Source organism: Sylvia atricapilla, chromosome 9 (assembly GCF_009819655.1).
Source record: "Sylvia atricapilla isolate bSylAtr1 chromosome 9, bSylAtr1.pri, whole genome shotgun sequence".
Lineage (NCBI taxonomy): Eukaryota > Metazoa > Chordata > Aves > Passeriformes > Sylviidae > Sylvia > Sylvia atricapilla.
This window is the reverse complement of record NC_089148.1, coordinates 20,671,317-20,699,316: the sequence shown is the minus strand read 5'-3', so window position 1 is coordinate 20,699,316 and position 28,000 is coordinate 20,671,317. Positions and strand designations below refer to the sequence as shown.

The window sequence follows — 28,000 nt, the reverse complement described above, 5'->3', positions numbered from 1 at the left end:
GCTCCTCACCCTCCCCTTCGTTCCCTTCCTCCTTGGCGTGAAGCGGAGCGGCTCTGAAACGCCCGGTGTCGTTACAAAGGGCTGGCGAGTCCCCGGGCCGCCGCGGCGCTGGCCGGTGTGCCCTCCGGGAGCGATGGTAGAGCTCCCGGCGCAGGGGTGGTTTATAACAGCGAGGGAAAAGTTACCAGTTCAGGTATTTAAAGTCGTGTCTTCGGGCTCCCAGCAGCTTCAGGATCTGGCGGTTGCTCGGACAAAGTTTATGTTACCAGCTTGTAGTGATGAGCATCATCTTCACCAGTCGAGCTTGTATCAAGTGTTGAAAGTTCTTTTGCTTCTTATGGCTTGTGTGTAAGCTTCAGCCTGTTTGCAATACCTCTGCCGTGGTAGTGTGGTCTGTACAGTGACAAATCAAGTGGTAAAGGAAAACAAGTATGATAGATCAAAAAAAGGTTTCCATCAGTGCTATACAGCTCTAGCTCTTTAGGCAGAACCTCATTTGTGGTGATATTCTGATTCCTGCCCCCCTTTCCAGGGCATAATCTAATTATGAAGATTGTGTCATGGAACTTTGTGTTCAAACACATCACATATGAGGAATGAATGTGCGCCAGATTTTAGAGTGAGAAGTCATTTCATGTTGTATAGAGTAATGAGTTAACAGATTAATTAATTGACAGGGTTTTTTAATACAAGTTGCTACGTAGTTTTCATTCAAATTATAAAACATTTTAAAGAGAGGATTCTTCACAGTGAAGGGTGAAGTGCTTCAGAGTTTTGGTAACTTTACTGCCTGATGATTTGAGAACAGAATAAGTGGTCTGATTAGACTGTGCAGAATAAATCTGGGGAAGCTTTTGGTGGGTCACTTAGGTGCAGAGAAAATGCAGCAGTATTACTGGAGAGGAGTTTAAGCTGAGTGCATCAAAGGGCAGTGCAGTGTGACAATCCTGTTACACTCAGAGCTGATGTTGCAAACGTGTAATGTAACCGCAGAGGAATATGGTACAGAGTTAAACAAGAATTACAGTTAGATTTGAAATTAATAATCTTCAGGATATCTTCTTAGAATAGTTTCTTCTGATGTCTAGTACTAATTCCAGAAGATTTCATTTTTACTAAAAAGACCTCCCCAATGATCAGGAATTTTGTAGAGAAAAATGCCCATAATGTCACCAGAGAGACTTGACTTGTCTTTTTATATTTTTTTTGTTCAATCTGAGTGATTTTTTTTTAAATTAAAAATAGTACTGGGTAAATATCACTGTAACAAAACCCCCCAAACCAACCAAACAACCAAGGGTGTACTACTCTTATTTTTATTTAAGTTTCATGAAGTCCAATGTCTGATTTATGCTTGGTAGCACTAGGAGGACTATGCCTACGAAAGTGTTAAAGTTTTTAATGCAGAAAGGGAGTTGAACTCTCAACAGGTGACCTGGCTGGTAGGAGAAAAAAGCACTGACCACTTGCAGCATCCTTGTGAGGTTATTTAATACAGAAAAGATTGATTAAATAGGAGCATCAGCAGCTGAATAAACAGGATATTAAACAAAAATGGCAATGCCGTTGACTTTAAAATAACTGAATTTCATATAGACGCCGAAGTCAAGGGTTGTCAGTGGAGTTCTTCGAGCAGTAATTTGTGCTTAGGCTTGCAAGTATGAGCACAGCCTGCTAGTGTGTATACTTTTTAAATTCAAGCCTTTTCAAGTCACTTATGGAGAAAATGGAGCTGAAAAAGGAATAGAATTCTCAATAGTAATAAAGCACACGCACTCTCACACACAGTTACTAGTTTCAGACACTCTCAGGCTTTTAAAAGCTCTGGGAACTCAGAACTGGAGAAGATACAGAATAGTTATGTCACTTGCTCTGCAGTTTTACCTGAAGTTGGTTTGAATTAAAGATTTTTGAACAGCTGCTGATTCACTGTGTCAGTAACACCATCCTCGTATTTTTACATTTTTGAGCAACTTTTTAACTTTAGCAAATTTCAAGTGATGTGGCTATCATCAAGAGGGTTGCCATAAGATACTTGTTTTATTCCCTTTATTCTTTTAGTACCAAATGCATTACTCCAATGTTAGTTACTACAAGCCACATTCAGTTGGTTTTCTTTGTGCTCTGGATTGCAGAGCATTTTGTGTTATGTGTCCAGGGATTGGGGAAATGACAATAAAATTAAAAATGTTGCACTCACTTAAATTGGCTTTGGGACTGAATAAACTCGGCATTACCTCCAAACTCAGATTTATTCAGATGAAAATAATATCCACCCTACTTCAGAGTGTAAAGGAATCCCTGGTGAAATAAACCAAAAGTAGTTTGTCTTCTCTGAAAATATGCATTGGTCTTCTTGAGTACTCTGCCTATTAGCCAAATCTACAAGCTGATTTTTGTTAATTAACATTTTTCCTTGCTGCATTTTTTCTTTTACTGATGTAGGTGTAAACTTCATATTGGTACTGCATAAAGAACTGAAGTTACCTGTTGAAATTGTGATTGTTGGTCACTCTGGCTGATATACATAAAGACACTGTCAGAATTAATTAAAGGACTTAATAAGTTTGTAGTATCATGAAAAATATCCTTTTTATGTCTGATGAACAACCCCCACCAAGAACAAAAAACACACAAAAACCCCACCAAACCACCACCAAAACAAAACCCCCACCACCACAAACCCAGACAGAAAGCTCACATAAACATTAATGTGTGTGTACGTTGTGTCCTTTAGATCACTAAATAGGAACCTTTCATGCAAGCAGTGATGGCAGAAGGCATGCCCACGCTGTGCACAGATGTGTAGAAAAGCTCTTTGACGGCAAGGATATGAAATGGCCATGTAAAAACAGATGCAAATACTGTGCACCTCTACAGTGCAGTAATTCTGTGATGTAATTTGATGCTCAAAGCACAGTTCTCCATCTCCAAGACAGACCATGTAATGAGTTTGCATAAACTTACAATATGTGTTGTTTGCAAAATTTGAAAAAGCGTGATAGGCTCTGTTACTTACCTACTTGAAATTCTGTGTTATGTAGTGAATTTTTCTTCTTGGTGTGAAGTCTGCCCAGGATCTGTAGGATTTGCCTGTACTGATAGAGGAGAAGAAGAGCTGTTTTAAAATTTCACAATGAAATATATTATTTTTAATAATAATAAAAATTGTTTTAAATCCAGTTGTGCTGCCTTTTTGTCACTATTCAACAGTGCACAGCAAGCTGTTAGGTTGACAAAATGTTGCAGCCGGGCCCTTACGTTGCCAGTAAGGTAAAATGGGGGAAGGGAGTGGCTTGACACTGTGTATGTGTGTGTTGGTTACCCTAAATGTTAACTGATAGAACACTTCTGAGCAAACTTGGATTACAGAGAACTCTCACTCCAGTAGAAGTAATTGTAAAGCTCTTGGTATGGGAACTAATGGTACTTATTGAATCCAGATACTGCGGATGGAATTCTTCTAGTTGATGTTTATTGATTGATATTGAGTGCTTTGTCTTACAAGTAATTAGCTAGTTTAAGGACGATGGGCTATTTAGTAATTCAGTATTTCTTGAAACTTAATCCGGTTTATGAGAAGTTCATGCTCAAATCAGAATAAAGGTTAGATGGCTGGGTTTAGGAATGTTTCAGGCCCGTTGTTAGTGTGTTGTAACTTTTCAGTATGCTGTACACTTCAAGTTAGATACTTATCATGCTTAATTAGATTTTTTTTTCTTCATAAAGGGACACAATTTTGTGAGTATTTGAATGATTGTATTTTTTGTTTGCCTTAAATGGCTACTTGTTAATGTTCACTTTTACAAAGCAGTGTACGAAAGGCAAGACAGTGCATTTTGGGAAACAGTTTGGGAGGAATTACAGGTGCCTTATTGATTGATCTGGTTGTAGCTGGAGTCAAGAATCGAGATCATTATACCTTCTCTGTTTTCACTGTACCTTCCCTGTTTTCTGGATCAACTGTTAGCACCCATTTGTAAAAATACTTTCCGCAGCAAAGTATCTCTTGTGTAATTTACCTTTATTTACAGGCTTTTATGTGATGCATCCATTTTTAGTTTGAGTGAAAGACAAGGAATTCCTTAGCAAATGTAATCATTGGAATGTAGTAGTGAGTCCCTTCTGCTTGCCTTTTCACAGGGTATTTTGGTACATTGATGGCTTTGAGTTGTGCTTTATCTCATCTACTTTCCCAGTGTGATTCTTTGGTTGGGACAGGGGTGAGTTTTCCAGAAAAGGCATACAACAGGAGGTCAGGTGACTGCTTTTGGAAAACTGATCCTTATGTCTGCTCATAAAGCTTAGCAGCTCTGAAGCTGCCCCTTGCTGCTGCTGGTAGGAAGTGGTTGGTGTCTGTTACTTGCCTGGCTGCAGTCAGTGGGGTGATGGGTGGTGGTTTAGGGTTTTCATTGTTGGGTTTTTTTTTTTTTGTTTTTTTTTTTTTTTTTTTTTTTTTTTTTGAGTGTTCTGGCTGATAGTTTTTGTTTTTTTTTTCCCTATTTTAGCTTCAGTTTTTATTTTCTGGAGTAGTTGTTCTTTGTGTATTTCTGTTGTTTGCTTCTGACAGCTCTCCTAGGAGCACTATGTCATACAGTTTTTGATGCTTAGTTTTGGAAAGCCCTTAATGTTCAAAATGTTCGTTGTTGATATCTTTATTCATCTTCAGATGTGGGCATATACAGCAGTTTTGTGACTGCAGAGTTTCAGGAACTGTCTCTGATATTAACTTAATTTTCTGGATTTTATCTTTTTCAGTCAGAAGAGTTTGGAAATTTATAGAATTTCTATACTAAAATTAGGCTCCCAACAACCAAAACAGTGGTTCTAAGTTACTGTATTTATTATTGTGTTTATACTTATGTAAGTTAATGTATTTATGCATATAAGAATATTGTGTATTCTTATGAATGTTCTTAGGAGCCTTCACTGAAGACACTAGATTCTGTGTTCTCCCCTGTGATAATTGGTAGGGAGGGCAGAGAGGAGGAATGTTTTTTTCCAACAGCTGTATTTTTGTTGTTGCTACTATATCATCTTGGTATTAGAAACGATATTTTCAACAGAGGACAGGCTCTGCCTGCAAAGTTCCAATATAAATAACTTTTTTCTTCAACCAGAAGTGCTGGGTTTTTTGTTTTAGTACCATAGCTGTACTTCTGTGAGAAAGTGTTGATTGTGTGTGCTATTACAGAGAGTGGGAAGTGGCAGTTCTGCAGCTGGCTTCTTGCAGTTCTCTCCCACACTGAAGTGAGTACTCTGCCCTCTTTTGCTTCCTTTTTCTTAACATACTTATTGACATATTGAAATCACCTGATCTTTTGTCTTCTTGGGCAAAACTTTGAAACTGACAATCTGTGGCACATAATGAAAATAACTGCGCCATTGTATGAATTGTAGTGAATACTAGCACTCTGAAATTGCTTTTAAAACAGTTTCTCATCATGTAGAAAGTTGAGAACAAAATGGCAGTTAGATCTCACTAATCAGGTAGTTATTAACAAAAAATTATATTATGTAGTGACAGGACTTTTTCTGGGGCAAAAGGGGAAAGAGAAGTTGGGGAGACGTGATGGTGAATTAACCTAGATAAGCTGCAGTGGAAAAAATGGAAAGGTTTGGAGCAATTACAGAGTGAGAGGGAGTAGAACTTGCATGTCTGGAGTACAAGCTGAGCTGAAATGCTGCAGAAACGGAGGTGGAAAGGTTGCCTGTGTTGTCACATAAACCAGAGATAGTTGGTCCATATCCAAGGATATACTGTCCATGGTCTTTCTAGATTTTTGCTTTGGGGAAACTATTGAATGTTTGTTTTATTTAACTTGTTTTCTTACAGAAGTGGTTTAGGATAGTGATTGTTTTTTTCTGTGTCCTTGTAGAGCCTTGACTGTGTTGGACAGTAGTGACTCAGGTGTTGAAAAGTAGTAGACTTTCTGGTGAGCTGCTTTAGCATGGATTCTTAGGGTCCTTTCCTTTTGTTAGTGTTCTGGAGTAAGGTGGGTACATCACGAGTGTTCGGTGCCCTAAATGCCCTTGTTAGCAAACTTCAGAGGTGGTGAGGCTTGCTGAGGAAGTTCAGTGTGATTCTCACTGCTGTACATGTGGCTGAAAGAGCTGGTGGATGCGAATTTCTTTCCTGGCATGTGTGAGATTTGGAGAAGAAGAGCAACAGCTTGTCCAGAAAAAAATTGTTCTCCAGGTATCTCTCTCTAGCAGGGGTAAGACTGCTAATGCTTTTCAATGTTTTACCAGCAGTAATGAGCACTAGAAGGCATAACGTATTTTTGCACAAAGGAGAGTGCAAAAAACAGAAATGGTGTTTGGGAGAAGCCATCCAGATTCCTATAGAACCTGAAACCTCACAGTATTTCTAAAAACACCATACAGGTACTGTGAAAATTCATTTTTGGAAATGTCATTTAGGCACTAAAAACAACTTTGAAATTTACCTTTCATTTTTCAGTCCGGTGAAGTGTTTCCAGAGGAGAACAGAGATGATGACTTGTCTAGTGTGGAGTTATGTCAGGAACAAATAAGCAGTTGTGTTTCTTTGTCTGTATATCTTTGCAGATATTTATCGACATTTGTATATAGACAAACAGTTAAAAGTTGGAATATTGTGTTTTGGAACATCATAAAAAGTTCTGAATGAAGGCAGTATTTGTACTGACATTCAGTAAAACTGAAGGCATCCAGCTTCTGTAGTCTCTTCAGAAGTTCAGCTGTGTCCATTAGGAAATTAGAGAGATGAGTTGATAGTTTTGCATAAGAAGTACTGCAGTATAGCAGCAGGACCTTCCTTCGTGTCATTTAATGATGAGTTAGGGTTTGGGTTTTTTTTTTTCTTGTGGAGCCACTTAGAGAAAAGTAGTTTTGTTTGACTTCTGCAGGGGTGATCACTTTGATCTTTAGGATACTGGGCGCTGTTTTAAACAAAGTTCTATTTAATATATTTCTAGTAACTTGGCTTTAGGTCCATCTTTTAAGCTGCTCCTGAAGTGTGCTGATGCATACTATTTTCAAAGGGTGTAAGTATAAAGGAGGGAGGATTAATTAGTGCTCATCTATGTTGTGGTTTCCATGATCTTCTTTGATCAAAGTTTTCTTCCAACTTAGTGATACTAATACTAGGAAGCTAGGGTGCTTTTGTCCAAACTAATACCTCTGTGATTGCACTTTTGTTCTGATAGACAGTTTTACCTTAACTTTTCTTCCACTTTTTAAAGTAATTTTCCAGAATACTATTTTCAGCAGGAAGGAGTGCTCTGGTTTTTACCTGCTTTAGGCTGTTCTTTTTCTTCATGTTTTCTGTCACTGTAGATTCATTAGCATTTCTTCCTGTCCTTAAAGGAGATTTTAGCATTCAGAAATAAAAAACAAACCTGTACGATGTTAGATAGGAAGCTGTTTGAAAGAATGGAAAACTGTTAGAGTTACCAGTACTTTTCCACAGGACAATCCTATTAGTGTGAAAAACCCACCTCACTTCCCACTCCTTCACCACCACCACCCTCTCCAAAAGAACCCCTGACCAGAAAACAACAAAAAAACCCCTGCATTCCAAAAGCCTCTTGGCTTTTCAAGATGACAGTACAAATCTGAGTGGTTTGTGGCTGCCTATACCTCATTTAAAAAAATCAAAGATACAAATATCACTGTTTTCCTCTATATATTGTAAATTCCAGTTTTCTGGTTCAAGGAAGAGCTTTGATTAAGGTATTTTGAAGGCTTAAAGTTGAAGTTGACCTGTTCTGTGCTGCAACTTCCCTTGTTTCCTGATTTATTAGTTCTTGGAATTTCTTTACTTTAAACTTAGGGGAAAGTTACTCTTGCTCCTTTTATCCATTTAAACCAGATTTCACATTCATACATATTCTCTCAACAGTTAAGTGTTGGTTATATTTTCTTCAATGCTTCAGTGGAAAACAAACATGAGGTCTTGAAATCTAACTTGTCTGCTTACAAAGTTCCCAATAATGAGGAAACAGTAGCTCTGGGGCCAGTCAGTAGGCAAAGAGTCAGTTGTATTTATGGGCCCAAAAGGCGGCACAGGACCTCTGTTGATGTATAACACTAAGCTTCTGGGACATATTAGTCATTGTGAGTTTATGAAGCCTTTGAACAAGGTATTGAGGAAGTTTTTATTTCAACTGTGAATGTCCAAGACAATGGCAAAGTTTCCTTTATCTTTGATGCTGACTTTGGTTTAAGAGGCTTTGTTATTACTGTGAGTAACATAAGCTGTTTACTTGCTAGAAGAAAATATTTTTGCCTTGGTGTTATGTTTTTTTTTAGGGTGAGAAACATACAGGTTTCTTTGCTTCAATTAAAAAAAACACGTCTATATTCTGAAACCGTAATGATGTGGATGACTTGTGTCAGTATTTATACTCTCTGATTTTATGCAATTTTAGCCCATGCAGATCCAGTTCTTTCATGCTATCCTAGTAGTCCAGTGTAAAGCATACGAAACAGTCTTAGAGTATGTGTCTTGTCTCTTCTATTTCTTGAGCTAATTCTGAAAGTTTGGTTGGGAAACCTGCTCTGGTTAGGCAAACTGACGAATCGAGTGCATATGGATTCTGCAGCTCCAACCAGATGTGATGCCTAAGGACAGCCAATGGGCTGGATATGCACAGGTGAGAGTAACTGGTGTGGCATGCTGGAAATACCAAGTTTTTCCATTTGCCTTCATGTATTTGGAAGAACTAATTCAAGTAGCAAAAGAATCAAAGATTTTAAGCTTTTGCCTGAAACGAAAAGAAGCGAGCAAGTCCAAAAGCATGTAAAGGGTTCAAAGGCTGAAAAGAGAAAAATTAACGAAACTTTAATCTTAAAGTGAAGCCTGGACAGAATTGCTTCATCTTCTTGCAATCTCATATGGAGACTCCACAGATGTGTATTAAACAGTTTAGAAAGTAGACTTCAAGGTACTGCATAACTTGAGTAGAGTCCTTGGGGTGGATCTTGGAAACACCAGCTTCATAGCAAAGTGCTTTTCATTGAGCAATTTTGTAGTGAAGGCAGTAACTTTAGTAGACTCTCTGAAATTTTACTATAGGAAACACTATATATATATATATATATATGATGACTATATCATTAATAAAGCTTGTGGACCCTGTCCAGTTGAACACAGGGACTGTGAAGAGGAGCTTACTGACGAGATGTGGATGCTGTGTCAGACCTGGACTGTGGCTGTGGTGCTGGTGGTGTGTGACTGGTTCAGTTGAGTGTTCATGACAGTAATTGGTGGTCACAAATTACATTTCAAAGAGGGATGTGGAAACATTTGCCCCAATTTGCTTGCCTGGTCTGGTACTATAACCTCAGTTGTAAGATGTGTATTGTTCCTCTTCAGAAAACAGTAATGCAGCTATCCGGCATGAAGGTGTAAAATAAAACACAGCTGGCTTAATTATGTTGCATTGCTGCAGCTTAGCTAAGGTAGGAAGTAGTTCTTGCCTATTAAGGTAGGCCATGGACAATGCTGGAAACTTAGAGTGTCACCAAACCAAAAGTGAACATGGAGCAGCTCAGTGAGGAATGGATTTTTACATTTTCAGTGGTTATTAAGGTGATAGTGTTGACAGCGTTTTATAACTTAAATAATTTTTCTTCACCAAAACCATTCCGCTGTCACCAAAAAGCAGGCTCCTGCAAAATTAAGGGAAGTCCTTATGTTCCTGGCTAAGTATATGTGGCACTCCAGAGTGCTCTTTCATAGACTGTAAAGATTATAGCTTGTATATCAACTCGATTAGGAAGCATTTTGTAGCTTCACTTCAAATCTGATAACCAGAGGCTGAAACCTGTGCATGAAATATATGTATCTTTTATTTGGAAAAAGTTTTTCTGGAAGAATGGCACTGCTGGAATTTATACTTTCAGGTGATTGGTTTGGAATTTGTATTTTTTTAGGGATTGTTTTATATGGTTATTTTCTTCATTTTGGAACATGCGTTGTAGTCACAACTTAGTCCTCTGATAAGGAAGAATGCTGTTTGAGAGCTAGCAGTGTTTAGAGGGATTGATACTCCAGAGTGTCTACTCTGTCCTCTGCTGGAAGGTACTGTCCTAGGCATATCAGCATAAAATCTCTGCCACACCGATTCAGAGTTCACCATAAGCCTACCTTCATTTTAAGTGTAAGCCCTTATATATGAGATATTGCTTAGCAGTTCATGAGCAAAGCTTTGCGAATACTAACGAAAAGTGTGCGTGAAATCTCTAGGAATTTTTTGTTAGATTTTACATTTTTATGGGCACTTCCTCAGAGGCTAGGAACAGGAGATTCCCTTTCCTGCTACGGTCAGGAAATGTCAGAAATGCTGTCTAGACAGACAGCAGCAGGAATTAAAGCTCGTGATCCCAGCATAGCTACCCTTTCAACTGGAACAAACTTGTGAGGAACTGAATTTGGGCTTAGGGTCCTGTTTTGTAGGAGGTACTTATGTGCTAATACCAGTTCACTGTTTCCTGCCATTGCTGTTACAAATGTTTATGTAATTCACTTTCTGTTCTCTACTGCTTTCTCTCAAACTGTCATGATACCAAGAAAGGGAGATTTTTTTTTTCTTAAGGAAAGAAGAATATAATAATTTATCACTAATTTTGAGCTGTAGGATTTTAGACTCAGCCTTTTTTTTTAATCTGCATTGCAGTCTTAATTCAAGAAAGTGTCTCGGGTTTTGTCATTTTTAAGACTTTAGAAACACAGAAGTCTTGGAAATGAATGTGTACATTGGTTTGCCTTACAAAGTAGGTAATTCAGAGATATTCAGAATAAGTCTATTAAGAAATTGGTTTTGGCTCCAGTGGCTTTGATTTTGTATCAGTGAAGGTTGGGTGGCTGCTCTCGGCGCGGTGAGCGCGGCGCCGCCTGCGGCTTGGTGATCCTGTCCTGCCTGTGTGTCCTTAGCGCCTGCAGGTGAAAATAATCAACTGCCGCGGGGCTCTCCCCTTCAGGTATCCTTTGGTAGCGAACTGTTCTGTCTCCGAAATGTGCGGGCAGGTCGTTTGGGGTTTTTAAAAAGGGAACTGCCATGCTGTTTTATCTCCATTAGTGTAAACTGAAATTGAGTCGGGTGCAGCGCTAGAGAATACTGACCGGTAAGTACATCGGCCTGAAGATGGTCTGGAGGGAGGCATCTGGAGAGTGTAGCCAGAGAAAACTGCTGAGCAGTTTGCTGCCTTTGGGTTTATACAGAGCTTGCAGGAAGGACTGTTGGCTTTGAAATAGTGTTAAAGCTGGAAAGAAAATGGCTACCAGAAATTATTGTTGCTACAGTAAGAACATGGCGTGATTATTAATGTGCTGCTCTAACTACTGTTAGAAATGTTGTGTGAGATACTGCCTTGAAGTAAAAGTGTCATTAAAGGGAACAGATATTTTAATCCATTTAGATATAATGGATATCATCAGGCATTCTTGTTTTAGAATGCCAATCTATTTAGTGGAGAAACTAATTTCTAGTAAATATCTTAAAACCTCATTACTGCCTTTTCTACACTAAAAGAATTGCTTAATGGTTTTAAATTTTAATAATAAACATAATGTTCTTGTGAAACAACTTGCAGGAAAAAAAACAGTACAGAGATACTATTTCACAAAATATGTTGCATCTGGAAACATAATTCTGGCTTTCTGAAATAAAGCCCTGAGTGTTTTTTTCTGCATGCAGCAAAGCTTTTTTGAAAGATTTTTTTAGAGTTTGAAATAATTATGCCCAACCTAAATTCTGTTTTAAGATTTATAAATAAAGGATCAAGATATATAAATAAGGGTTAGATTATAGAGTGGAATCTACTTGGGAAACTATTGTATTTTATTTCATAAGGATGTAAGTGTATGCATTGTGTAGTAAACTTCTTGAAGGTTTTTGATTAATAGGTTGCAGTTACATTGAGTAATTTCAGAGTTATTTTATGCAGTACATTAGGAAAGGGATATGTTAAGTTCAGTGAATGTGTGAAGAATAATTGATGCACTTCTGTCTCTATCAGGATTCCACAGGTGGCAGATTGATGACATTGAGCAACAGTAAACTCTATCTGCTCTTCATCAAAGTCCCATATGTGTGATGTGTTTTATACCTAGAGAAGATCCCCTTTTTTTGTACTTTTTTCATCTCTTGAGGTTTTGGTTCTCTGTTGGACTTCCTTGACTGAAAAGGCACTTCGATTCATTTGGTAGATGTGGAGCTGATAAACTGTTTGCAGTAGTATGTGCCAAATACGCATCAGATAAGACTTCAAAGTTGTAGAAAAATGAGTAGTATGTGAAGACAAATGTTTGAACTGTAAAATGGTGTGCACTAACTTGATGGACACAATCTTAGCTTAAACTTTTTTTACTTTTATGCTTAACTTGGCCTGCTTCAAGTTTTTATTAGAATTCTGTAGTTCTGGAGAAAGGAGAGGACAACACTACAAATGTGTGACATCACTGTGCAGTTTAGTATTTTAAAAACAAACCTTCAAATATAAGAGACTGCCTCAGATGTTACTAAAAGCTTGTTTATTTGTTTGTTTTTAAGAAAAAAAAGAATGTTTTTTACTTACGGCTGTTGGTTCCTTAGAAAGTGCTTCAGTGATCCTGGTTTGCATTTTCAGTTACTTTTCAGCTGAGAAATGGGAGATGCAAACTTGGACTAAAAGTTTTTAAGGAACCGTAATGAAATTTCTTATGAGGTAGGGAAGATTCTGTGTAAATATCCTCTGGAATGCTTTTTTGCAGTGCTTATAGTCATAGGATATGTCACTGTATTTTGAGGTGCTCTATGTGAAGCTTACATGATTATGTATGGTGAAGGAATATATATATATATATATATATATGGAATCAGACTGGGCACAGAATGATTGTATAACTGGAAGGGTAGAGGCAGTTCCTGTACAGATGAGATTTTGCTGACAGCATAATGAATGTGTTCAGAGTCAAGGATGATGCCAAGGATGTGTACAGTGCCATTAGTAGTTTGGAGAGGAATGGAGAGATGATGTCATTCTATGCTTTAGCTTTTCCTGTTTAAGAAAAGCAGTTATATTTAAGGTATCTGAGGGTAGCAAATGAAGAGCTAGTTCATGTGGTCAAAATAAATAGGCTGAAGGGTGACTGAAAATTTATGGATGTTTATTATACAAGTGGTAGGTTGATCTGTAGCTTAAACAGGCAGAGAAATTATGAAGATGGTGAATTATTTCTCTGTAGCTTATTGCTTATGGTAAATCTCCTTGTGAAGAATGCCATTCAATTTAGTAGGGTATTGATGGACTGTAAACGTTTTAATGTCAGTGATACTTAGAATGTTGCACCCATCTAGCTGAGGGGAGTAACTGCATTGATAAGTAGGCTTCAAAAACACGTTAGTATTTTCTCTTAAGGTCTTGAACTTCTGAATGTTTTCAGGACTCCCATTTTCAAACTGATGCTTCAGTTTAGTGCTTTTATGATGCTTTCATTTGTGTGTTCATTGTTACATATTTGCTTACTGGATAACATATGCTCAAAGTAAATAGCTCTCACATTGTTTCCTCTTGCTTCTCTGTAGACATCTTTTCATCTTTATTGTGTGCCTGTTGTGTACATCTTTGAATGTTTGCATCTGATCTGTTTACTGATAGAGAGGAAAATAACCTTTTCAACCAATATTTTTTGTTAGTCCAAACTCCTGCCTGCCTAGAATACTTTTCACTGTGATGATTTTTCAATTTTTTTTTTAATCTGTGGTGTGCACATTTTTGAAATAATAATTAAATCTCTTGTTTGACCTAATTAGTGGTATAAACAGAGGTTCTTTTTTTCCTATTCAAGCTACTCTCTCTGATTACTTTTTTCCCTACTGTGATACTCCTATTAATGTTGCATTCAACTACTTGTAATCTTGTTTGGACTGAAACAGCTTCCCAGTCTGAGGTATGATCAGTTGTGTTCATTTCCTATGCTGTCACACGTTTCCTTGAAGTGCTTCACCGTCCCATATGGAGTGTTGTCAAAAAGTAAAAGTTTCTGCAAGTGGAAAAATGAGATTTCAACATTTCCACGTGAAAGCCCTACCACAGCTTTGGGAACTGTGCGTGTGGCTTTTCCTGTGATGAATAGACAAAGGAAGAACTGTAACTTCTTTGAACTATTTTTCAGATAACTCTCAAAATCTAGCAGGAAATTCAAAATGCAAGAAGCAGTCTTCTCTCTTGCAGTCCCTTGCTTGCTTTTGTTCATTCACTGCAGATTCTTTGAAGTCAGGAGCATCTCCAGTAAAAAGACTCAAATTTTGTCTCCTCATGTTATAAACTGTTAAGCTTTAGCCTAATTTGACTTCTGAGTAATTCAGGCTACAGTATAGTACCTGTTCTCAAGTATTGCTCTTCATTAACTATTTTAACAAGAGTGATTATTGTTTTTTTCTTTACAAATTTAATTTTGGTGAATGGGATTGTGTCATATGTAATTCAGTTAGTTGAACTACAGTTGTGGAGTAGCATAGATTAAGAGATTCTACAAATTCTTGAAAGGGATTAATTTTGTGGTTTTAGAAAACCTCATGTTAAAATTCAAGTGATTATTTAATCTATACTGGACGTTCTAGATATTTGTGGTTACTGAATGTAGATTAAGTTGTTTTTATACTTTTTAAATAGAAATCAAAGACAATCAAAGCTCCTTCTGCAAATAGAAAGCAGGAAACTACATTTTATACAGACAAGGTCATTGCCGACTACTTTTTTGGAAAATGGCAGTATAGGCTTGTATTTAAAGAGCTTTTCAGCTGTATCAACTGATGTAGGACTCTTGTCAGCTAAGTTTTTGCCTTTTCAGTTGTCTTCTGAAATTACTTTCTCCCTGATGCTGCGTGTACAGTTTTGGCAGGAGCTTCTGGGTTTCTTGTAATAGCCTTTTCTTAGTAATCTCTGCTTTCTGTTGCTGCTTTTTTCCTGCATTGATATTTAGAATTGTTAGATTTTTGTAAGATTATAGTTTTTTTCCAGAGCTGCAGCAGGTATTAGAATGAAATTTATTTCATATCCCACACTCTGCTTTTGAGTTTAATGCTGGGATGGTCATATCCTAATAAATGTAGCTGCCACTCTCAACTAACTAATCAAATTTTCTAAGCCGTGAAGTGAAGACTACAGTTGCAAGCCTTTTTGCTATGCTATGTCAAGCTGGTGGAACTAACTGTTTAGCCACAGTTTATATCAACAAAAGTAGTTTGCATAGTATAGTTATCCTGGTCTTTATTTCTTCTCTTCCTTTCTTTCTTTCCACACAATAATAAGCAGCTATAGGGGCAAAACTGGTTTTGTGTTAAACAGCAACACACAGCAAAACAAAAACCGTTGAATAAACCACCTAAAAAGCTGCCATATGAATTACATTCCTAGCTGCAGTCATTCCAGGAGAAGGTGGTGGTGTTTTTTTCCCAGACAGATGTAGAAATGTCAGTTATAACACAGATCTGTTATGAAATAAGGGCTGCCTAGTAAACCAAATGGGTCAAAACTCTTGTTAGGATTACAGCAAACTTAACTTAGTTTTTGTATATCTTTGCATTCTAGTGTTTCTTAAACTTTTTCCTCAGAGAGAGAGGGGGTGTGCTGTTAGGAGATACTTTATTACAGCAAGAGTTTTCAGTCCATCTTTTTTTGTTTAGTATCACTGGGGGTGCATTTGTGATGTCTTTGCACCATTTCAGTTTTCTTCCACTTCCTGTTCACTGCCCATATCGGAACAGGAAGCTGCTTATCACTAATCAGAAGCCTGAGCATTTTACAGCTGTCCTTTTTCCCTGCTGTAGTCCACCTTCTCACTCTTGGAATATCGAGGTCTCCAGGTAAATGCTCTGTAGCTACATTACTTACTCAATTCTGTGTCCTTTTCATGCCCTCTTTTATTACCTGGTATGGGAAAGTGACTTTCATTCTTACTTCCTTTCCTGATAATGAGAATTAAGACAGGCAAATTGAAGCAAAAGCATTTATGATGTTGAAATCTTTGCCTTTCCCTGAGGAAATTTTTGGAGAGCTACATTTCTCGAATCTGCTGGTAAAGACTGTCAGGTGCTCAGTTATTTCAAGTGCCATCACCCCTGAAATCAATAGTAGGTGTTAGAGTTTGATTGTACTGGAGTGACAGCAATCTTATTTGACAGCAGAAAGACCTTTGAGAGGAGATTTGAGCGCTGGTTTAGCGTTATAAGTGGGTGGCTTTAAGCAGTCTCAGTGGTATCAATAGTTTGGGCTAAGATCTGGTGTCCTGTGGATTGTGTTGTCTTCATAAAGATGTTTGCAGGACACTGCAAGTACCATTTCCCATTGGGTAAAGCTTTGTACATCTGAGGGTTTGAAATCCCAAAAAGAGGAGTTAATTCTATACGACTCTTTGAAGTTTTTGATGCAAGGCTACAGTGACCAGCTCTTTGGTCCTTCACCAGTTTTTCTGCCCACTTAATTTAGTAGCATGTGTCTATTTGATGCAACTTCTTGGTAGATTTTTTTATTAAAATGCCAGTAGCCATGTTATTTGGAAATTGCATGTGTTTGAGAGAAGACCACTGGAATGTTGATACTTTTACCCTGAGATCAAAAAAGATTGAATACTTTTATGGCTGTAGATTTCTTACCTCTCTGCTTTGCCTGTTTTGTCCTGATAGTCTAGGACACAAACAGAAAACAATGACAGCTGTACAGTAAGTTCTTGTTTTATTTTGCAGGTTTGTTTTAATGTGGAAGTGGATCTTACAGCATAATGTAAATCAAACAAGCAAAGGTGAGTAGGAGTTTTGTGTTGGTGGGTTTTTTTCTTTCCCGGAAAATGCCATTTTCATTTACTGCTGATCCTGCAGAAAAGTGATCGGTGAAAAGTCTCTTGAAATTTGTGTCTTGATTACCGTAATGTATGCAGTGTGTGTACTGTGGTGTAGTGTTACTTCTACAAAACCAAAAGAGGAACAAAAGATATTCCCCCACTTAATATTATGATGATAATTATATTTTTGTTCTATAAATTATTATAGTCAAAAAGCTATCAAGGTCTTCTGCTAGCTGTTGAGCACCAAAATTATGAGCACTTTAAATTAAAATTGTCCTCTACATATTATCTGCCTGGTTTTAGAGTACTGAAAGTGTACTTTGCACTATAAAAGCAGCATGTTAAACTTGCATTTACTGTATTAATAAATAACTGCTTGGGAAATTTGACCAACAATCAGAATAGCATTTCAAGTTTGAAACAGTGAAATTCTGTTGGAATTTTTGCCGCCCCCCTCCCCCTTCTGTTTTTAGAAACTCATTTGCAAGCTATTTAAAAGACAAAGTGTATGGAGATTTACTGCTGGTAGAACTTAAGTGTCCATTTGCAATTGCAAAGTGTCCATCTAGGAAAATTTTTCTGTAACTGGTGTTTTCCTCCCTCTTTCCACCCCCTTCCTCTGTTATTTTGAGAAAAAGAATTAAGATGCTTATCTTCTTCTCTTCCATTTACTTGCTACTCCAGGAATCATTTGAACTAATCTTGTCTCCATATAATTATGTGAAACATGTAACAAAGAGCTTTAATCCATTTTAACTTGAGTCTTTAAAGAGAATCTTTAGGTAAGGCCCGACAGTTAAGTAAATTCACTGCTTTGGAGACATGTCATTCTCTGCTACAGAGGCCTCTGTAACAAACCAAAGCTGTCTTCTCAAGTTTCCTGCTTGCTGTTTGACTAACGGGCCATCCTAGAATGTAGCTGCTTGCTTGATCTTTTGAAAAGGTGAGAGGGAGATCCCATTTGCTTAAATGAATGTGTTCCTCAATTCCAAGCTTCAATTAATATGTAGACTTAATATTGCCTTGAGATTTTAGTATGTACATTTTAAAATAGATATGAACTGCTTTGTTCATACCTTCTGTTCCACTAAGACTTCTCCAGAGCTGTTGTTGTCAACTTTAAAATACTGATTGTAGAAGAGTGCTTTGTGGGGAATTTAAAATAATTCTTCTGTTGAGTGTTGATCCTTTGTGTCATGTGTAACTGATTCAGAACTTTGATTATGAATTGTCTTCTGAACTCTGAACAATTAAAAATAAGCTCTGCTGCTGTGTTGTGCATATACTTGTGTGCAGAAGATGTTTACTGCCTTAGCCTGACTCTGCTGGTTTCTGGAATGTTCTGCTTTGAGAAAACAAATGAATATAACTTGGTAAAAGGAAATACTTCATCCAAGGATGAGGGTAAAACAAGAATTATGGCTAGAAAAGGGAGTTGAATTGACAGTAAAATTCAAACTGTTCCTCTTGCCTTCTAATACTTTAAGTACTTAAGGCTTGCCATTTATGCTCTGTTTATTTGTGATTTGTGTGTTATCTAATTACTCATTTAAATACAGAAAATTAATGGAAAAGTCTAATGTATAAATGAGTGTATATTTTAAGCATGAAGTCTTCTGAATGAAACTCTGAAGACCTTTCATCATAATGCTGGTTATCTGTGTTTAGTAGGAAAAAGCTGGTCTCTGAGAATGCCTGTAGTATTGCATTCACAGCAAGTGGACAGAAAAATGCATAAAAGAATAAATGAGAACAGTGTAATGACATTTGATCAGTATTGCTATTGCTTGGAGGACATATTGAGGTTCCCTGAGTTCAGTAAAAATGAGAAATGAATAGTCAGTAAATCAGTGAAATTGTGCTTTTTTTAGTGAAGAAAACAAAAACGAGATCCAGTTCTACAAATTCGTGGTGTACCATAGCTGCATTGCAATGTGTATTGCTTCTTCTGGTGGGGGGGACTGAAAAACAACATAGCAGACCTGAAGAAGGCTCACAGAGGGGCAGCAGGGGTGACTAGAAGGGTTCATTTTCCAGAACGGCCTGCATTTCCCAATTGCCTCTGTCTTCAGACTCTCTCATGAGTGCAGTGGCTGCAGCGTCTCAGAGACTTCTAAACAACAATTTTCACTCCCACAGCTCAGTGCAGATTTGCCTTTTTGTGTAAGCTTATGTCTTTTAAAGCAATACCTGAAAATGCGATTTAGTTATTTGCTCAAGCATTTTTTGTGTATGTTTGATCATAATGCATTTCCTGATGACTCTGTGACTCTGCTAGTGTGCTTTCCATGTAGGGATTTTTTAATTTAATTTTATTTTTGTAAAGAGTTTAGAGTTTTGTTCTTAGAATTTCAAATCATTCACGTTCCTAAGGCAGATATAAAGGACATCATATTCTGACTTTTGTAAACAAAGAAGTCTGTTACTAGTTAAAAACACACAGGTATAGGGTACTGTTAACAAACAGTGAATGCACTTTACTGGGGTAACATAGTATTTGTTCTTAAAATTTCTGATTTACAGGCTGCATTTCTGAACTCCACAGGAGAATCTGTTCTGTTTTAAATACAGGGGAAAGTTAGGAAAAAACAAGGTTGGTCTCAATGTGTTAGAAGTGCGACAGACCACGCTCCTGTATAGCAGGATAAGTTTCAGGAGTTACATGCTTGTGCTGACTTTCCCTCTACTTAAGTGTGGGGAGTGAAGTGAGGTCATGTTTTAAGCATTTTAGATACCAGACAAACCAAACTTGCTTCCAGAAATTGCCTTGAATCTATTTAGTTTTGCTTTACCTAAAAGTAGAAGGATGTAATTAATAAATAATAGTACCATGAATACTGAAGAAGGATAGGTTATATAGAATTCTGCACAGGATAATTCTGAGTATGTGGGATTTTTGTTTCTTTGGCTCAGGGAAGATCTCATATAGTTTTTATCTTGTTCATATTATCCTGGTAACATGGAGTTTTCTGCCATTAGTCACTTCTCATGGTGACTTTTTTGTTTTAAATTAAAAAAATAAAGAAACAAACCCCAAGTATTAGTGGACTCACCTGAGCTTTTCTTCTCACTTCTGTTTTTCTGGTCGTGTACTGTGTTACATAGGCTTGAGTCCTTTAAAAGCTCTGATTTTGTCTTTTCAGCAGCAAGCACAATTACTGTCTCCAAGTCAAAGAATTTTTTGTTCTTAATTTGAAAAGGTACAAGATGGCTTTTTTGCCAACCTGGTACTGCTATTTAGACTCTTACTAGCTTTTTAATCCTTGATAACTGAAAGAACATAGTATAAGAGCCAGTTTTGATAAGGATGAGTGAATATATGTATTTCATTACTCTAAGATTCTGAATTGAATTAGTAAAAGCAGAGTGTTTGTTTCAGCTAGTGCTTTTATAATTGGGAAAGATATCATGCTTTAGAAGTTAAAAATACTGTTCACATTAGCAGGAGACACAGTCTTAAAATTTATGACTACATTAACATTTGTACAGCAAGTGGTTATCAGCCAAAAAAGCAAAAATCATGAGAAACAGCTATATGTGTTTCAGGTCATGCTATATAAAAAGAATGACAACTTTTGTTCAATGTAGCAGTAAATAAGCTCAGAATTTTTCTGAAGTTGCAAGATGTGTTGCATTAATTGGGTTAAAGTGTTCTTATTATCATTTTTAAGAAAGTCGTTCTGTAAATCCATGATGCAGCAGTATCATGTTGTCATTCAAGTTTTCATCTGTTGGATTGACACTTCATAACTAGTTCATGCAGGTAACCAGCAATATTGTTTAACTTGTGAAATACTCCTGTAAAAACAAATATATCTGATTTCTAAAAATTTTTCTCAGTCTGATTGTGGTCTTTACATACTAATGAATGTAGATTGAGTGGGTAGCTTATCCAGGTTACAAGCTGGTTATTTATACCTTAAGAGGTCTTTTGTGTCAGTTACAGAATTCGCTTTTTCCTGAAGTCCTGAAAATAACAACTCTCTTGTGATATAGCTGTAATCATTAGAGATTTGCATAAAGTTACATAAAACATCTAACTATTAATTGTTTTAGGGATATGTATTGGAAAAAAAAGGTTTCTTTACCCAAATGCTTACAAGCGGTGTCTGAACAAAGGGACAAAATTGTTGGAAAAACCTTTGTTTTACACTGAAGATCCATTTTAGATTTGGATATCTGGGTTCTGCTTTGATTACTTTTTAAATGTCTTGTGTTAGCAGAGCATTGCTCATATTTGGCAGCTGCAGGAACGTTTTTCAGTTCTGGATGCTCCACATGGGGGATAATCGGATTTGCAAATCCAAATTTCACCGCCACTTGGTGGCAGTACCTGGCTTCAAAAGGACTTGTCTCTGAGCAGATGAGGTGACAGATCCTGTAAAACTGTAGGTTGAGGAGGAGTAGATTAGTTTTTAAATTTCTGAAAGTTAGTTTTGTGTTTTAGAAATCAAAATACTTTTTATTTAACACACTGGAAGGATTTGCATATATATGTCTCTATGGAAAATCTAGCTATCCTGTCTAATACACAATTTAAGAGTATTGCTTGTGTTAACAGTATTCTCAGAAGATGTATTTAATGTTCCCCAGTTGAATTATTTTAGCATTTACTTCTAGCATTTTGCTTCACTTGAGTAGCTTAGTTCAAGTAATTTTAGAACATAAAATTTGCTTCATGGTAGAATTCTTTATAGTGCTGCATTCTGCAGTTTAGTAGAGGACTGCCAAAGCTGCTTTTTTGCCTTGTGAAATGTTCTCTACATTTTTACTTTTTTATTTATTCAGATAGATCTTAGGAAAAGATTCCCCAGTGGGTTTTTCTGTCAACAAAGCTAGTACAAGTTTGTGCCCTTACCCATAGTTGTCACCTCTGACTGTGTCAATTCAGTGGTGTTTGGGTCCCAGCCTTTTAAACTGGATAACGAAATGGTTTCGTGAAAGAGGGAACTTGGGAGAGTGGAAAAAGGCAGCAATTATTTAAATGGGCTTTGCTGCAAAGAAAAGTGTAATTCCAATGAATAGCTCAGTAATTTGGCAGTGTATGATGCCATGTTGAAAATACTTCCTCCTCTCTGCAAGCCAAAATCTTCTGCGATGGTCAGCAGGATCTTTAATTTCAGTATATTGTCCCGTGTAAGGATTGTAGTGGTGATCTTAAAGTCTGGAAGAGTACAGATACTTTCCTAAACATAGTCTCTTTGTGAAATGTCTCACTTAGTGTGGCTGGAGATGAATATTGCTGGTGGCGGTGGGTTCTGTAAGGAGGAAATACTTTTACTGTATTGCCTGAAGAGCCAACACTGAGAAGCTTCTCTGAGGCATGACACATCAGGAAGATATTTAAGTATATGGTGCTGAAGAAGAGGGATTCATCCTGTGTAAAACCTAAAATTGTAGCAATACAACTAGAAAATGAGGTGGAGCTTGGGAATTGCATGATTATAAATTTGAATGTGATAATACTACCCAGTGACAGTGTTACTTTATTTAGTGAGGGAACTCTGGAAAACAGGTTCCCTGGAAGAGAGGTAGAAGGGAGAGGAGCATCAAATTATAGTTTTCCTGTCAATATATGCTGCAGAACTTGGGATCGAGAGACTATGCTTCTACCATTTGCGTAATGATCTTTGTGTAATTTTCTTTCTCTGTCAGAATGATAAATTCAAAGTTGATAGTTGGAAGCCTTTTCAAAAATACTTTCATGCCCATATTGTTGTTTTGAGATTGAAAAACTGTGGATAGTCTGAGCTATTGTGGAGCACTCTAAAGAGGCCTAAAGTAAGCAAGAATTGGGATACTGTGTAGCAAAGTGTACTAGGAGAGAATCACAGAACAGTTTAATTTGAGAGGCACCTGTAGCCATCTTGTCCAATCCCATTATCCATTCTGTTGAAGTCCTCTCAGTGGCATCACAACCTGCTGGTGTATCAGTCTTGAGAGATCATCTGCCTTGCCAAGGGTACCTTCTGCCCCATCATCCCGGTGGTCAGTGAAGATGTTGAGCACCGTGGGACTGGTACCAGCCCCAGGGTACAGATTTAGTTCCTGGCCATGCACATTTCCTGCCACAGATCACAGCCCTTAATTTTTTGGCACTGTGATAAAGATGCCTCACATCAAGGATAGGAGCAGGGCTTTTATTTTTAGACTGTAATGAAGAAAAGCTTTCTGGTTTTAATAATGCTGCTGGTTAATAAAATTTTTTATTGTGTTGTATCTAAATAAAAGCAATTTTTTTGCCATACTTGAGGCTTAGCAATGTTTCACTGAAAAACACAGTGAATGGTACTGAAAGAGATTAATAGTGTTTTCTCAGACATTTAGTTCTTCTAATGAAAAAGAGTGTGGGCATGTGATGACATCAAGGAAGAGAATTTATGCATGTAAAAGTAAGGGAACGGTTTAGAAGAGAAATAGTGTGTATTTTCATAGAGCATTAATTCTGTTTTTAATACTTCTGTGTCTTTATTGGAATGCTGCTGGTCATTACCATGTGTGTCTCCATTTAGGACAATTCAGTATCTTATCTCTAGTAGAGCTAATTCAAACTGCATTGCATCACAATTCAAACTGCATTGCACTACTTAAAATCTGTACTAGAGAGCTGCAGGAACACGAAGACAAGTACCTGACTATCCTCTGTAAACAGGGCTGTGGAATTCTGGGCAGGAGTTACGAAGTCTGTGGAGTTGCCAGTGTGTGGCCATTCTTAAGTTACCAGATTCGACATCTTGGTTTTGTGTTCTGGCTAGTCATCTTTTAGAAATACCTGGTTCATTTTGAAAAGCACCTGCCAATGAAACTGTCGTAAACTGCTGCATGAGCAGTTAAAACCAGAGGAGTATTTCTTGTAGTGATACGTGTGGTTCTTGTGACACTTAAATTGTACTGTCATTTATTATTATTGATTTCAGTATTGAATTTTAGCACGATGCCCCCCATTGTGACAAACTGGTTTATTTCCCCAAGCAAATCAATACTAGAAGAGTAAGATTAAGAATGGTTGGTGGCAGTAATGGAATTCTCTTTTGTGATTTCTAATTGTATAATGGTTGTTCTTAAGTTTTGTTTACTTTCCTTTCACATGAGAGGTTAATGTATCATTCTTAGATGTTTTAGACAAGAAATCGAGTCTCTGAAATTTTGACATTTTTAAGGAATTTTTGGTTTCCTTACTTTTCCTGACAGAGAACTTTTGAAGACATTGTTGCATTAGGAACTAAGTTTAAGGAAAATAACTTTCTGAAGAAGTATGCATCGGGTTTGATCTTCCCAATTATAATCTTACTGAAAAGACAAGCTGTTTTTGTCATAGCTCCTCTATAACTGAGAATTTCTTTATGGTCGCCTTTTTCCACAGATATTTGACAACTCAGTGAACTTTCTAACAGTATAAAAAAAGGTTACTCTGTGGGTGGCAGTAACTTTGTATTTACTTAGGTATAGTACAAATGTTATATTGGTAATATTTCATACTGCTTTAAAATTTTTAATATAGCAGTCTAGCTAGCTGTGAGAGTTTTCCAGTGTTAGTGTTGTTATGTGAACAGCTGTGAATTCGAATTGTATTGAAGCTAACTAGTTTTGAATGGAACTCTTCATGTTGTAGTTAGATTAGTAACTGTGGACTGTGTAAAGTAGGTGGGAGGGCAGTACTCATGGTATTATGCATATTAAACAAACTGTCTCTTCACTACTGAAGTTTGAAAAAATGCAAAAGTGTTCATTTGTAGATTTCAAAGCTAAGTAAGCTGTCTACAAATAGTGTTTCTGCTGTGCAGAAGGAAATGTATTTTCAACAACTTAATTTGCAAATACAAATAGAGGCTGGGGGATGGCGAGTCACTGACTTGTCCTCTAGTTGTCAGGCTTTGTGGTTTTATTTCCATCCGAAATAAGGGTGGATTGGGATACCTTTTTAAAAACAAATAAACTGGAAAACAAGTAATAGGTATTCTTCTAATGATCAAATATTGTGATTTTATTGATTTGGGGCATTAACATTGGTAGATAACACTCAAAGCTCCTGAGGCATAAACTCTGTGCGTTACTGTTTGGAAGAGGCAAAAATATTGTGCAGCTGTATTCTAAGGTTTGGTTTTTTTCTCAAGATGTGGCTGGTTTGTGCTGATACACTACCAGTTCCTCTGTTACTTGGTGTAAACCTTCATTTTCCAGAGGTTCTTAGACCTTTCTCTCTTGGTAGAAGTTCTGTGCTTGATGTTTGCCATGATTAAGGTTTTAAAACATAGACTGTGATGAGGCAGAATGGAAGGAGATATCTTTTTAGTCCTGTACCATGATGTACTTAAACTCTTGTCTTCTGTTTGTTGCCTAAAAATCTGTGGCTTTGGTTCCATCACCTTTAATACAATATGTCACTAGAGAATATATTATTATATGAACACTTGTGAAAAAATGGCAGCTTTCGTTAGTTTTCTGTATTTGCATAATGAAGTCTTGAAGAAAAATCTAAATGGGAGCAGTGCAAACCTGAAGCACCTTTCCTATTGCTTGAATATTTGAAGTATCCCTTGAATCCTGGTTATTCACATATCTGCTTAAAGAACTTGCCTTATGAGGAGTTAATTAGTACAGGATAGGTACGTTTTTGCCTTTGTTACAGCACTGTTGAAAGACAGTGTATGTCTTCAGTTTCTTTAACTAGGCCGATGAAATTCAAACCATTTAGGAGATGGCTTCTAAGTTTTTATGCTGCTTAATCGTCACTCTGTGCTCTAAGCTCATTGACTCATATTTATGACTTTAGTGAGAAACTGATATGAGAACACATAAAGGCACTTCATGCTTTTCACAAACTCAGCCAAATTCTTGTGTTTTAGGTTTTTAGCTCCAGTGTGCTTTCAAATTTATTGTAAATACCCATAAAATGACACGACTTGCGGCAGAGGCTGACAGATCTCTTGCCCACAACTTCTAGTAGGCAGCAGCATGGTATGCTTGGCACTGAGGTGTAAGCTTTACTGAACTCGCATTGCATGAAGACAGTGCTCTTAATTTGGTGTGTAGCCCTACTGCATAGTAAAGGTTATTGTTATGAAATAAGAACTTGGAAAGGTCATAAACCTACTGGTAATAAATACAATTAATAATGTACATAGAACAATGGATTTAAGTATGTTCCTATCAAAAAGAATTATTAATGAACAGAAAGTGGACAGCATAGATCTGATGACAGGAAGGTTGCATCTAATCTGAATTACTGAGTGACCTAGGAAGCTTGCTTGGAGGGATTACCAAATAATTATGTTAATATGCAATTATCACCTCATTTCTTCTGTAGTAACCTCAAGATGTAGTGTAGTAAGGGTGTTATAGCAAGTGCTGATAGTTTGCAAAAATACTGATGTTCAAGATTTTTTATGACAATAAGAGTAGCTTAGGGCATTTAAATTATGATCTGTCAGCTTGAAGATAGATCTGACCTTACAATTTTTTAATGCTTAGACTATCTGGCCACAGGCAGTCATATCTGCAGAACACATTATGATTTTTAAAACTGATACTTTATGAATAAAAACAGTATTTAAAATCAGGTAGATTTTAAGTCAATTAATAGAGTGGAATGTGGCTTAGTTGGATAAATAATCATTTTCTTTCTGCCTTTCAATATGAAATAATGCCTCTGTAGTAAATAGCATAGCATATAAACCAAGAATAACACTGTTGAGTGCACTGCAGTCATTCTAGGCTTAACTGAAATAATTGAATTGAATTTGACCTAGCCTTTAAATAAAGTATGTTTCAGAGGTAGGAGCTGGGATTGTGTATGCTTGTGTAGGCTTTTCCAGACACTTGCCATCAACATTTTTACATGTATATATCTCCTAGGTGTATTGCACTAGATGCTTAAATAAAAATTACCTCAACTGTCTATTTGAGGTAATATAGTCCTGGTAGTGGATATGATAAGCAGTACTTTCAACAGATTGAAAGTTTGATCTTGATTTTTAATTTTTCAAATACACGAAGTATTAAATGCTATATATTTTGACAGAATTAATAATTTTGTATTCCTGATCTAGTATAAAGAAGATAATTTTAAAACTCTGATTGAAGCATGCAAAAACATTGCATAGCCTTGGTTACATCTTAGTTATTATAATGGTCGATTTTTCTTTTTTTCCCAAGAGACAAGTTAGATGATAATATTTCCTCAAAAAACATGGCATTGTGCCTTTAGTTCTACCCTTTGTTACTGCATAAATTCTGACACATGGAGTAGATAATGTAACTAAAGTATTGCATCTAGGTTCAGTGTTATCACAGGACCAAATTACTGTAATTTAAAAACACATTTTCTGTTTTCTCTAATGCCACACTATTAAAACTGTTAACTTTATGGTGGTTGTCCTGCACAAAAAATAATGAATTGTACTACCTTGATAGCTGGAAAAAATAATAATAAACAATTATAAGAATAAAAACTATAATTAGCTGAAAATTATTAAAATTTAGCAGTGATATTACTGATACAGTAAGCATTTCAGGCTTGATTCAAAGACTGAAATCTGCAGATACCTGTAATACCATAGAAGACCTCTAATCATACCCATATGGACTATATCACAATCTCCATAAATACACAGTATGGACAGGAGCCTCTTACAAGATTGCGTTAGGTAATGCATTAGATATCTCTGATAATTCTGAAGAGAATCTCAGTTTAATGGTAACCACAGGGTGCCCTAGCCACCTTCTTAACTTCAGCTTTAACACTAATATTCATTAGCAGTATGGTTTTGTATGTAGAGCAGCATAGTTTTGTCTTCATCTTGTAAACCTGTGAGAAGTTTTGAGGAGCCATTCTGATAATGAGGATTGCAGTCTCCAAGCAGCATAGTATTCTCAGTCTGCCTCCCCGCTGTTCAGGGGGTACCAATGAAGTTGCTTTAAATGGGAAGCGTCTGTTCTTCCTCTGAACCCCTCACACCAGAACAGATGGGTGGAACTTGGAACATGGAAGGTTTTACCTCAGAGGTGGTAACAGTGAAGCCACTCATTAACACTGAATTTACCACTTCGTTAGCAACGTTGCTTCCTGTTGAGAAAAGCTAATACAGGCTATCAGATTGACTGAGCACACTTTTGTCTGTTTCTGCAGCAATAAACCAAGGAAAATGAACATCTTCCAGGCAGAATTGTCTTATTCAGTTTCTTATA

At 36.9% G+C, this 28,000-nt stretch overlaps 1 protein-coding gene across 6 annotated transcripts in view; it reads left to right on the top strand.

Moving 5' to 3' along the window:
• ZNF644 (zinc finger protein 644) overlaps nt 1-28,000 on the top strand; it is a 74,708-nt gene that overhangs the window by 25,940 nt on the left and 20,768 nt on the right. For all 6 annotated transcript variants that reach the window (XM_066325190.1, XM_066325188.1, XM_066325189.1 and 3 more), the window contains exon 2: nt 16,716-16,771. The gene's annotated coding sequence lies outside the window, so the exon portion shown is untranslated. The remainder of the gene's footprint in view (nt 1-16,715; nt 16,772-28,000) is intronic.